We start from the raw sequence: 13,132 nt of genomic DNA, 5'->3' as shown, positions 1-13,132 counted from the left end.
TAATTAGTTTAAAAGATTGAGTCAAGACAGGGTATTCCAAGGCCAGGAACAATGACTCATGCCTATAATTTTAGTACTCTGGGAGGCCAAGGTAGGTGGATCATTTGAGCTCAGGTGTTGGAGACCAGCCTGAGCAACACTGAGACTCCATCTCTAAAAAAATAGCCGGTTGCTACTCGGGAGGCTGAGGCAAGAGAATCACCTAAACCCAAGAGCTGGAGGTTGCTGTGAGCTGTGATACCACAGCACTCTCCTGAGGGGGACAAAATGAAATTCTGTCTCTTAAAAAAAAGCTTAGTGTTGTGGCGGGTGCTTATATTCTCAGCTACTTGGGAGGCGGAGGCAAGAGAATCACTTGAGCCCAAGCGTTTGAGGTTGCTGTGAGCTGTGGCACCATGGTACTCTACCAAGGGCAACAAAGTGAGACTCAGTCTCAAAGAAAAAAAAAGTGTTTTCCAGTCTTTCCTGCTTTCCCCAAATCCTTGGAAATGACAGGAAGTGAGCAAAGAAAACTATAATGGCACTATCATATAAGGAAGTATCCCCTAGTTGGGCCAGGAGTTAGGAAGGATTAAACAGAAGAGAGCTCAAAATACATGATGAGTAAGACACTGCAAAAGCTGTCTCAGTGTTGCTCTGGGTCTTGGACGCTGCACATGGGGCTGTAGGTTCCGCTGCAGGGACAGCCGAGTAGTGAGCCGCTCACGACACTCCCTTCCAAGCAGGTGCTTCTGGCCCAGGAGCAATGAATGTGGATGCAGGAATGAAGAAGCAGGGCAGTGTGCCCCCCTGCTTGTCCTCACCCAAGGGCACATCTGCCCCTAGTTGCTGGACACTTTCACACTGAAACTAAAAGAGAAGAGCAGATAGAGATTTAAACAAAGGATCTCGAATTGCATCTGAGAAAAATTAATTCTTCCTTAAAAAAAAAATCAAATTGAAGAACTAAGAGCTGAGTCAATGAAAGTAACAGAATAAACAAACAGAGATTGTACAAGAAATATAATTAATATCCTCAGGGGGATACAAGAGCATCTGCATTTGTGAAATTTTTATAACATACTTTCTGAGGAAAAACAATTAGAGATATGGGAAATGAAAATATATCATTGTTGAAAAATTTAAATGACTTTCCCCCCCTGGGTTTCAGTATAGGCAAAGCTGATTAACACATCAGTGAGCTAGAAATTTGAGTCTTGAGATCTTATGTTATTAGATAGACGAGAAAGTGATGTTAGGTATGGGGACAAAATTGGTGCTTCTAATCTTAGAAATAGTAGGAATTTCAGAAGAAGTCAGAGGGAATATATGGAATGAAATAGTCCAATAAAAAATTTTAAAAGTTCCAAAGATTTAAAAAGATGACGGTAACAGCGCAGTTGCTAGGTGTGAAAATGTTAGCAAGATGAATGGAAAAATACCCACTGTAAACCATCAGGGAGAAATTTCAGAACACCAGTAAAAAAGGAAATTCTAAAAGCTTCTGGGTGAGATTCATTGTGCTTTCCTTGGTACAATTAAGCATAATCTTTTTTTTTTTTTTTTTAAAGGAAGCAGTTATGTTAAAGTCCTGCAAGAAAATTATGTGGAGTGTAAAATTCTTTTTCCAGCCATATATGATCAAGTATTAGGAACAAATAAAAACCTTTTCAGATACACAGGGTTCAGAAAGTTTACCCTCTCTGAAAAAATTACTAGAAGGTATATTCCTAGGAATTAATCCAGGAGGAAGATGAGATAACCAACAAAGAGGAGTGAACAAATAAAAAAGTAAAACCGGTAGTTCATTCTAAATAAATATTGAACATTTTAAAGTGTTGACACAAATTTGAGGTTAAAGTCCAGAAGACCTCACAACATGACAAGTACAGAAGGGAAGCAGATTAGAAAGTAAAATACTGCCAGAGTTCTTCACCTGCTGAGGATGAGGATACATGTCTTGGTTAAATCTTAATAGAAAACTTAAAGAATAAATGTGTTAAAAAATTAGATGAGCCTGATAAAGGCTGCATAATTTCTAATGCTTTAGAAATTATCAGATTGATTAAGAATCAATCCAGCAAATATCAGGAAAGTGGAAAAAGTAGCTAATAAAAAACAAGGCAAATAGAAAATAGAAGACACTGTCAGAAACCAATCTAAACCTATCAGTAACATGATAAATTCAAGTGAGTTATATTCGCTTATGAAATGAGGTTCTCACAATAAGTTTTTTTTTTTAAGAAGCTGTGTATTTGCCCTTTGTAAGAGACTCAACCTAGAATAACACAAGACACTGGAAGTCCAAGAGGAACTAATAAACCAGGAGAATGTAACAGAAGCAGCAAGGAGGCATGTAAAAATCAGATCATAGAGAATTCAAGTTTAAGCATAAAAAGAGCAAAAAGGGATATTTCATGCATCAGTATATGTTGAGTACTTTGCTTGATGTGTGGTGTATAATAAGCTATTAAAAATGTTAAAATGTTATTCCAGCCATCATTATTATTTGTAATGTGATATGTCCAAAGTGGTGCTCAGGGCGGCGCCTGTGGCTCAAGGAGTAGGGCGCCGGTCCCATATGCCGGAGGTGGCGGGTTCAAACCCAGCCCTGGCCAAAAAAAAAAACAAAAAAAAAAAACAAAGTGGTGCTCAAAGGAAAATTATGCTAATATTAATTAATGAGATATAAAAGAAACACAAAGTTAAATAGGCCAGCAAAGCCTATTAATAAATAATAGGTTTTATAATAAATAATAGCCTATTAATAAATAAGTAAAACTATTTTGCCAAGAATACAAACCAACCTTAGTTAAAATAATTGGATATGTTTAAAAACCATGCAAGTGCTAAAATGGGTCAGAGTAAAGACATTGCAAGTTGTTAATAGATATATATGACTTTTTCCTTGCTCTGATGTTCTTTTGACCTAGGTTCTATTATTGCTTTCTTTTTAAGCTAATTGTATGTGTGTATGTATATATATATGTGTGTGTGTAACACACACACATTTTTTAAACATATCCAATTATTTTAACTAAGGTTGGTTTTTATTCTTGGTGAAATAGTTTTACTTGTTTATTTATTAATAGGCTATTATTATAAAACCTATTATTTATTAATAGGCTTTGCTGGCCTATTTAACTTTGTATTTCTTTTATATCTCGTTAATTAATATATATATTACATATATAATTAATTACATATTATATACATATATACACACACATATATATATATATTTTTTTTTTTTTTAAGAGACAGAGTCTCACTCTGTCACCCTTGGTAGAGTGCTGTGGCATCACAGCTCACAGCAATCTCAAGCCCTTGGGCTCAGGCAATTCTCTTGCCTCAGCCTCCCAAGTAGCTGGGACCAGGCACCCTCCACAACGCTTGGCTATTTTTTTGTTGCAGTTTGGCTGGGGCCAGGTTCGAACCTGCCACCCTCAGCACATGGGGCTGAGCCACAGGCACCACCCTATTCTTATATTTTTAAAATAAAAACTGTGATATTTTTAAATGACAACAAAAATATCTCTATTTGTTCTGGAATTCCTTCACAGAAATTCTTTTTTTTTTTTTTTATTGTTGGGGATTCATTGAGGGTACAATAAGCCACGTTACACTGATTGCAATTGTTAGGTAAAGTCCCTCTTGCAATCATGTCTTGCCCCCATAAAGTCCTTCACAGAAATTCTAAACCCTTCCTAAATTTCCAGCCCATTTATACACAATCTTTGCTCTGGGAACTGCCATTCTTGAGTTGGTGAATAGCATCCCCTCCCCAAATCAGCTGTCCATGTAAGCATCAGAATTCAGTAAATGGTTCCCCATCCTTATTCTAGGGAGAGAGCACCAATGAGTCTTACATACAACCAGTGAAAACCAAAGTTATATATAAAACAACAAGAATGATGTTCATTATAGACTCTTTGGTTTAAGTTGATACTTTTATTAAAAATAGGCTTTAAAATTATTTGGAACTCTTCAAACAGTTTAAGCACCTTCTTGTTATTTTTTGCAAATTGTGTCTTTTGTCCTACCCCAAAGAATTGTTACCTTTGATTTAGATTACTTTTCATAAAGTACTTCCAAGGCTATAAAGGGATTTCATTCATTTAAGCTTTATAATTCAGGGTAGGTGAATTTAAAGTAGCTTGGCAGTCTAACTGAGCTAACATTGTATTAAGTGGAATTTTTTAACAGACATGTACACTTTTATTAAAGCAAAACTCGCTTAACCATTTAAGTAACATAAACAATAAATTTAGAAGCCCAGATAAACTGTAGCCAAAATTTTAAACAGTGCATAAGATTCGCAGGTCGATAAAGTACAATTTTTCTTTCAGCTAAGTTTCTCCTTGTTTAAAGATTGTTTCAGCAATAGCACTTTGTATATCATACTGAAATTTCATCTAAGATTTTTGCTCTTATTAATTCTAGTATAAAAAATGCTCATTATAATTTAGAAATTCATTCGAATTTCCCCTTTGACTTACTATAAAATGAAAATAGCACTACATTCTACAGGGGAAGAAAAGACTCTGTGATGTCCCAGGCAATATGTTATTTTCTCTAAACAATCACCAGTCTAGGTTATATTACTGTCTTATCAATGAGTAAGTTGAGTGCCTTCTAACCTTCCTGAATCCAGTATTTTTTATTAGTGTTATTCCAGCCAGAATGTAAATAAACACGATGCGAGTAATAAAAGTCTAAAACAGAATTGAAATTGAGTGAAATAAAGGTGAGCCAATTGAAGAGAAGAATCTTTGAAATGCAATGCATGCAGGGAATCTTCTGAGTTCATCTTTTACCGTCACCTAAGCTGTCATGCTAGAGGGAAAACCTATAAATGCAATGAAGGTGGAGAAGCCTTCTGTCAAAATACACACCTTGGTAGACTTCAGAGGACTCGTCCTGCAGATAAACTCATGAATATAGATGAATGTGGAAGGGTCTTTACCTATGTCATGTCCCTTATTAAATATCAGAGAATACATGACAAATAGAGACCTTCTGAATATAATGTACTTTTGCAATCTCAGAGAATTCAATGAGATTTTTTTTTTAAACTTTATGAATTTGGTAAATATAGGATCTTATAGCCAAGCTTTCTTCTATATCTTAGGTGATACCTAAAGTTGCCAACTTTAAACCAACTTTAGGTGGTTTAAAATATTCTGGAAAATAGAATAAAAAGAATTTCCTAGATAATACAAAACATTTCATTACCTTTAATGATATTTATGCCAATATTAGTAGGGAAAATCTGATTGAAATGTTAGACCTGTTTCTCATGTTCATATTCTTAATATTTTCATCAACCTATAATGAGATACTTTAAATTTTCATTCTGAATTGTAATATACGTAACTGAATGCCTTTCTTTTTTTCCCTTGGAAATTATTTGCTTATTTTAATGCAAATGTGGAAAGTAAGAGTCAAAAGTCTCCCCATTCTAATTCTCGTTCACCACTGTTAAAATGTTGACATGGTTTATATTCGTTTAGAAATTATTATGACAATACAAAGAAACCCACTAGCATCACACTTCACATTATACTTCAACTTGATTATTTTAACTTAACAACATAGTATGAATATCTTTTTTTGTCTTTAAGTATAAATCTTCATTATTTCAAAAAGGCAATGAACCGATGTCACCAATTCCCTGTTTATAGATAAAAATATTGTAATAAACATTCTGTGTACTTGTTAAAGTATTTCTGAAAGATAAATTCCTCAAAGAAAGAAAATTAGATAAGCAGATCTGTGTGTGTACATATAAATAAATATGTATATAATTTCATTTTTAATAGTATCAAATTGCCCTTCATAGAATGTATGTTTTTCTTACAAGTATTGCAGTTTGAGCTGATCAAAACATAATTAATCTTATTCACAAGCATTCCAGAACAACTAGAAGAGAAGACTGTCACCTTTCCAGCTAAGATACTATATGAGATTATTTTTCCTCAGAAAAATATTGCTCCTTTTATTACCCAAAAAAAAGGTTTTATTTTAAAAATATAAATTAAATATTATTGTGACCTTGCTATCTCTAAGGAACAGTTTGCCCTAGGCATTTTATTGATTAAATAACTTTCGCTTGTGCTCCAACTTCACCTTCCTCTATCTGTAATAAATAATAAATACCATGGTATTTATAATGAATAAGATAGGGACTTTTTATTTTAGAATTAGTCATAAAAAAAATAAATATAAATTGCTGCGTTGTGGAGAGCCCTCTCCCTGAGGCGGACATACTTTCAAATATAGTTCACATAGAACTGGCCTTCCTTAGGGAGCGCACCATTTAAACAGAGAAGTAACACTCCTTGTCAGGGAAATTGCCATCCCATCCAGATATTGCTAAAAGTATAGAGTGTCTCAGATAAGCTCTATTGGCCTCAAAGATTTGGTTATGTTATAATTTCACTCCCCCAAACTGTTAATAATATTAGGAGAGAGTCAAGAACTGTATCTTTTTTGTAGCTTGAAAAGATCGCAACCTTGTGACCTTATAGACTCTGGATTCTCCTTAAGGATACTTTGCCTCCAATCCTGTTTCAGCCAGTGTTTATACAACTTAATGAAAGAATGTGCTTGTGCTTCTCAGGCTACTACTGAATTTTTAATAAATGCAAGATAATTCATTCAAAGTAATGGCACTTTCACAAAAGGCAAATTTTGTAAAAATTAAGAAAAGCAGATTTCTCTCTATTTCTTTCTCTGCCCAGAACACTAAACTTTCCATTTTACTTGATTATACATATTTGGGTTTCTAAAGAAAATAACTTCATTTATGTTATCTTTCAAAGCCAGAGTGGGAGAAATAAAGACTAAATGAGAGTAAAATGAGATACGTTGGACTTTAAAATAAAGGTTGAAAAGAAATACACACTCTGAATCATATCTCATACAGCTTTGTCTGTGGTAGAAATCATGAAAATAATTAGATTATCTAGAAAAGTTGTTCATTTACAACACGTAATTGAGACAGAATGACCGCTAACCTCATTTCTCACTTGAAGAGAAGGTTCTTTCAGACTATGACAATTCTTTTTCCATTTAATTTTTCACTTTAAAAATTCTCTAAAGCAGATGAATATCTAAAAGGAGTCATCATCTGCATCATTTATAACCTTAGCTTGCTTTGTGAGTCAGTAGGCTGAGTGGTTTACTTGGGATAAATGGAGCAAGTAAAAGACCAATGAACCAGCGGGAAATTTTCATGTACACGTCAAGAGAGGCTCCTGGTTAATTTATGAATGATCCAGTACTATGAGGAGCTGTTCCAAAAAATTACTCCTTGTGATCCTTGAATGATTGATATAACCTGTTAAAAGGCAAAATAAATAAATAAATAATTTCCTAAGACTTTATCCCCAAATCAATCCAGGTAATCATCCTGGCATAGCACCCTGGTTAGAATTGTCACTAGTAGAATAACGTAAACACAGAAGATCTCATTGTTATCAGAACCAGATAGGCAGTTGGCCTTAGGCAAGCCACTCTCCTCCTACGGGTCTTAGTTTCCTTCATATATGGGCAAGTGAGTTGTGCAAATAACAAAGACCAAATTAGACATGACCCGAAATAAATACAGAAAAGAAATAAGAGTTTTGAAATACTAAAAACAAATTCAAAATATGAAACTTCTCTCATAAAATAAACCATACAAATTATAAAGTTATAATATGCATTTTAAAAAAATTCACATATCACCTTCAATATCTCTTGTCAAATGTGTGATATTGTAGTTGTATGCTACTTGTTTGGTATGGGAAGAATTAATATAGCATTTTAAAAAACTAGATTGTTAAACATTTTACCTAAATTTTATTACATATATATAATTTTATTTACATACATTAATATTCAGCCAAGTTTGACTGCTTAATGAAATTTAATTAAACTAGTGTCCATCTATTGAGAACTAAACCCCATGGCTTAAATATATTGTTTAGAGACACTATTCAATATTTTATAAGCTTTGGATGGGGAAATTAGAGTTAATGATTATTATATTTATGTTCTTGAAAGGCAACGTGTCCCCATTTGTTAGGAGAACTGTTAATATTCATTTAGCAACTAACAGTTATTTGTTTTTTATTTATAAAATTCCTTCTTTTATAATAAAGTTACCAAGGATACAAAGTATATACAATTTGAATGCTTAAAGATAAGAAGAGTTATAAACCTGCCTGTGTTTAACAATTGATTACATAATATTAAAGAAAATTGGATACTACTTGAAAATAGGAGTCAAATCAGGAAGATGACATAGTCCTTTAATTTGTGATGTTAACACCGCAGATAACTTAATTAAATGAGAGACCGAAATGGACTAATTAGTTTACTTCTTTTAGTTCTGTATCATTACTGTTAATAGTACCAGCCAGATGAAAATTCAAGCTGTGACAAGACTGTCTGAGTTCATGCAGTCCTTTCCCCTCTACAAACCCATAGAAATATGATAATTTTCTTTAATACATAGCTGTAGGACAGGGGAAGAAATGAACAGATGCTAGAAGGAAAGGAAAACTGAAAACCTGGATTGTCGAAATTTAGATAGTTTAGAGTATACCAGATGTATGTATAATCTAAGGGTAAAGATTAGGATTAAAAAGGCTCACAAAAGATCCTTGGCAGATGACACCTAGAACTGAGATTCTTGCTTAATTTGGAACCCTGAAGAGCTCCTTCTCCATAAAGAAGTAATTAAGGTGGGCGGCGCCTGTGGCTCAGTGAGTAGGGCGCCGGCCCCATATGCCGAGGGTGGCAGGTTCAAACCCAGCCCTGGCCAAACTGCAACAACAAAAAAAATAGCCGGGTGTCGTGGCGGGCATCTGTATTCCCAGCTACTTGGGAGGCTGAGGCAAAAGAATCACGTAAGCCCAAGAGTTAGAGGTTGCTGTGAGCCATGTGACGTCATGGCACTCTACCCGAGGGCGGTACAGTGAGACTCTGTCTCTACAAAAAAAAAAAGTAATTAAGGTAATAACCCCTTTCTTTGATTCACGGGGATAATTATCTCCCAGGACAATGGAAATTCCAAACAAATGGAAAATTCACAATTATGCTACCTGAGTGGGAAAATTCTAAACTGAGAAATTAGTATAAAAATAAATTCAGGACCAGCGAAACTCCAAGGTGCTCACAGACACAAATGCAAAGCCCCTTTGTAAAATTATTTCTACTACTAAAAGTATGTGGAATTCACACTGGAGGTTAGTCCACTGACTAGGAGCTCACAGCAAGAATTGTGACCTATGTGATTTTATGTGTTCACTAAAAGGGACAGTCTACAAAAATGACAGGAGCATAAGTACATTCCTTTTTTTTTTTTTGTAGAGACAGAGTCTCACTATACTGCCCTTGGGTAGAGTGCCGTGGCATCACACGGCTCACAGCAACCTCTAACTCTTGGGCTTACGCAATTCTCTTGCCTCAGCCTCCCAAGCAGCTGGGACTACAGGCGCCTGCCACAACGCCTGGCTATTTTTTTTTTCTTTTGTTGCAGTTTGGCCAGGGCTGGGTTTGAACCCGCCACCCTCGGCATATGGGGCCGGCGCCCTACTCACTGAGCCACAGGCGCCGCCCAGCATAAATACATTCCAACTGAGATAAAAGAGAAATATGAGAGAGATGAAATAAATATGATTAAATGATTTAAAAGATTTTTTAAAAGGACTCTAAATCATTTTGAAAGAAGAGGATGCTATGAAAAAAAGAACAAGTAAATGTTTAAAAACACCACAGAGAACTTTGAAAGTGAAAAATATAGTCACGGAAATGAAATATTTACTATAAAGGTAAAAAAAAATAGAAACAAGTAAAAAGAGAATTAGTATACTGAACTAGAGATGCATCCAATAAAAAAACACAGAATGTGATAAAGATGAATTGAGAGGCATGGAGAACAGAATGTGAAACCCCAGTGTAGGTGCAGTGGAAGTTCCAGAAAGAAGGAGGAAGAGTTAATATTTGAAATGATAGTGACTTATCTTTTACCAAATTTGAATAAAACATGAATCCTCAAATTGGCAAGACATGCCAGGTTCTCAAAGGTAAATAAAATAAACCTACTCCTACGTATGCTACAATAAATTTTCACCAAAGGAAAACAAAGCAACCAGAGATTACTTACCAAGGAGCAACAATTCAATTGATAACTTATCAATTAAAACAAAGACAGTGGATTCTTACCAAAATCCCAGCAGAGTTTTTTTATGGAACTCAACAAGGTGATTCTATTACAATACTCATTAGTATGAGTAAACAAGGGCAAGAATAACCAACAGAAATGTGAAGAAGTGAAAGGTGATGGGGGCTCAGCTATCAAGAGCTGTCATAGGTGGGGTGTAGTGGCTCACACCTATAATCTCAGCACTTGGGGAGGCCACAGCAGGAGGATTGATCAAGACTAGGAGTTTAAGATGAGCCTGGGCAACATAGCAAGACCCTATCTCTACAAAATTTAAAAATTAACCTGGGCTGATGGTGCTTGGCTAGGAACATAAGTTTATCCAACTATTTTATTTTATTTATTTTTTATTATTGAGAGAGTCTCACTGTGTCACCCTTGGTAGAGTGCTATGGTATCACAGCTCACAGAAACCTCACGGGAACTCTTGGGCTTAAGCAATTCTCTTGCCTCAGCCTCCCAAATAGCTGGGACTACAGGTGCCCCCCATAACGCCTGGCTATTTTGTTGTTGTTGTTGTCATTGAGGTTTAGCAGGCCCTGGTCAGGTTCAGACCCATAAACCCCAGTGTATGTGGCCGGTGCCCTAAGCACTGAGCTACGGGCACCGCCATGCCCAACCATTTTTTGAGTAATGATGAAGTGCCAGATCGTCCAGAAAATCCACTTCTAGATATATTCCCCAGCATCCTTTCTTAACTGAGATTACTATGAGAAGCCCAGAACGCAGAAAGTTATCTGAGTGACTATTTTCTCAATTCCTAAGAGAGACATAGCTACTTCCATGCTCCATGCAAAGGAGAAAAATAATTCCCTAATACAGTGGGTGTCTTAGGGCCCTAGGTTTCACAGACACCAGTTGGGGAATGCTGGTAGGGAGCTTCCTCATGAATGTGCAAACATTTACACAAATATCTTTAATGCAGCACTGTTAATTAAAACCAGAAAATGGAAATGACCTAGGTATTCATCAAAAGTTTATGGTTGTTCTCCAAGAGAATAGTCTCTGATTCTGTTACAGCCTAGCGTGCTTTGCAGGATTTCTGTGTGAGTGGTTTCATAGTCCTCTTGAGTGTGATGTACTGTAAATACCTGTGGCTCTGGCCTGTCAGCTAGTTTTGACCTCCTGCTTTGTTTTCACCTTTCCTTAACACAAACAGAACTTGGTTAGGGGTTTGAGAAAGATTATGGGTGAGAGAGGCCAGCACTTTGTATGAGACATCTAAGCCTGAAGACCTTTCTGAATTTTTCGTGCATTTTAAGTGTATGCCCCAAACCCAGGCTGAGGATAAAAACTAAAGCCCAGGCCTTGGGTCTAGATGGGCAGATGACATAGTGAAGAGACAAGGGGCAGAGGAGTCTGAACCATCAGAGCTATGACTTTAAAGTGACAGAGGAGCCAAGAGTGGTGCCAGACACTGAGGTCAGGTACAAGAAGACCTTGTGACTGAAAGATCAGATCACCAATATGAGGGTGGGAATGGTGTTCAGACCTGCCTGATGTGTGGTCCGAGGGCAGGAGCTGCTTTCCTGCTGCGTGAACTGTCTCACAGGATAGGGCAGGGATGAGGCTACAGACAGCAGAGGAAAGTGAGGATGGGCTTCCTGTAGGACACTGGGTCAGGTTTCATTTACCCTCTGAATCCAGAATTCTTTAATGATACCCTGAGTTAACAAGAATATTTGAGAATCTCCTGTCTATTGGATACTGGTCTCGGGTCTACAAACATAAAAATAAGTCACAGATCCTATCTTAGGAGTTGACATATCAGGGATAAAGAAAGGCATGTAAAGAAGTGAAGGCAATGTTCTCCGAGACATAGGATCACAAAAGAAGATTCTAACTTGACCTTAGATGGATGGTAGGGCTGCCTAGCAGTTTGGGAAAGGCCATACAGAAGCATGTGTGATATTTAAAGTGCATCTTGAATGACCCTGAGTTTGTTCAGTAGACAGTGAGTAGAAGTACAGAGGCCTGGTGGAGAATGTTTTAGTAACTTGGAATTCACATGATATGTCCAAAGAGTTTGCTACAAGACAGGGACAGGCATGGAGTAACCAGAGAGGTGGGGTTGGGGGTGAGTTCTTGGCCAGGCCAGGAAGGCCCTTGTATTTTATAAAGAAATTTGGAATTTGTCTAATGGCAGTGGGGAGCCACTGAATGACCGTAAACAAAGGAAAGACATAATCCTGTTTGAATTTTAGGACTATTGCTCTGGGCCAGGTGCAGTGGCTCACATGTGTAATCCCAACAGTTGGGAGGTTTAAGGCAAGAGAACTGCTTGAGGCCAGGAGTTCAAGACCAGCCTGAGCAACTCAGAGAGAACCCATCTGTACAAAAAGTGCAAAAATTAGTTAGCTGTGGTGGTAGTAGTAGTCCCAGCCTGTAGTCCCACCTGTAGTAGCAGTAGTAGTCCCACCTGTAGTCCCAGCCACTCAGGAGGCTGAGGAGGCTTTATCACTTGAGCCCGGGAGTTCGAGGTCGCCCTGAGCTTATTTGTGCCACTGCCCTCTAGCCCAGGTGATAGATAACCCAGGAGAGGGAAGGGAAGGAAGAGAAGAAAAAAAGAAAAGAAAAGAGAAATATCGCTCTGAATGCTTATTGTATAGAATATGAACTCTGTTTCCAACTCTCCACTTTGGAACCAGATTGGACACACTTCACTATTCGAATTTATTTTTTCTCTTCCCCAGCATACACCCTCCCCTGAGATCTGTTGATATCTACATTGCTAATAGTTTCAAGGTCATCAGTTTCTCAGCCTACACTCGTCTACATTCATCAACCCCTAATAGCAGTGTTTTTCAGTCTTTTTACCTCATGGCACACTTGAATCTATAATTAAACTTCCACAGCACACTTAAATTTTGTTTTTTTAGGGCAGGGATGAGGCTACAGAAAGCAGAGGAAAGTGAGGATGGGCTTCCTGTAAGACTTTTT

The 13,132-nt window shown here is 36.8% G+C and overlaps 1 protein-coding gene across 1 annotated transcript in view; it reads left to right on the top strand.

The window, feature by feature from the left end:
* Positions 1–13,132, top strand: part of RELN (reelin) — a 533,405-nt gene that overhangs the window by 306,446 nt on the left and 213,827 nt on the right. The window lies entirely within an intron of this gene.

The sequence above is a fragment of the Nycticebus coucang genome, chromosome 11 (genome assembly GCF_027406575.1).
Source record: "Nycticebus coucang isolate mNycCou1 chromosome 11, mNycCou1.pri, whole genome shotgun sequence".
Classification (NCBI taxonomy): Eukaryota; Metazoa; Chordata; class Mammalia; order Primates; family Lorisidae; genus Nycticebus; species Nycticebus coucang.
Note: the sequence above shows the minus strand (reverse complement) of the source record. Positions and strands in the feature narration are given on the sequence as shown.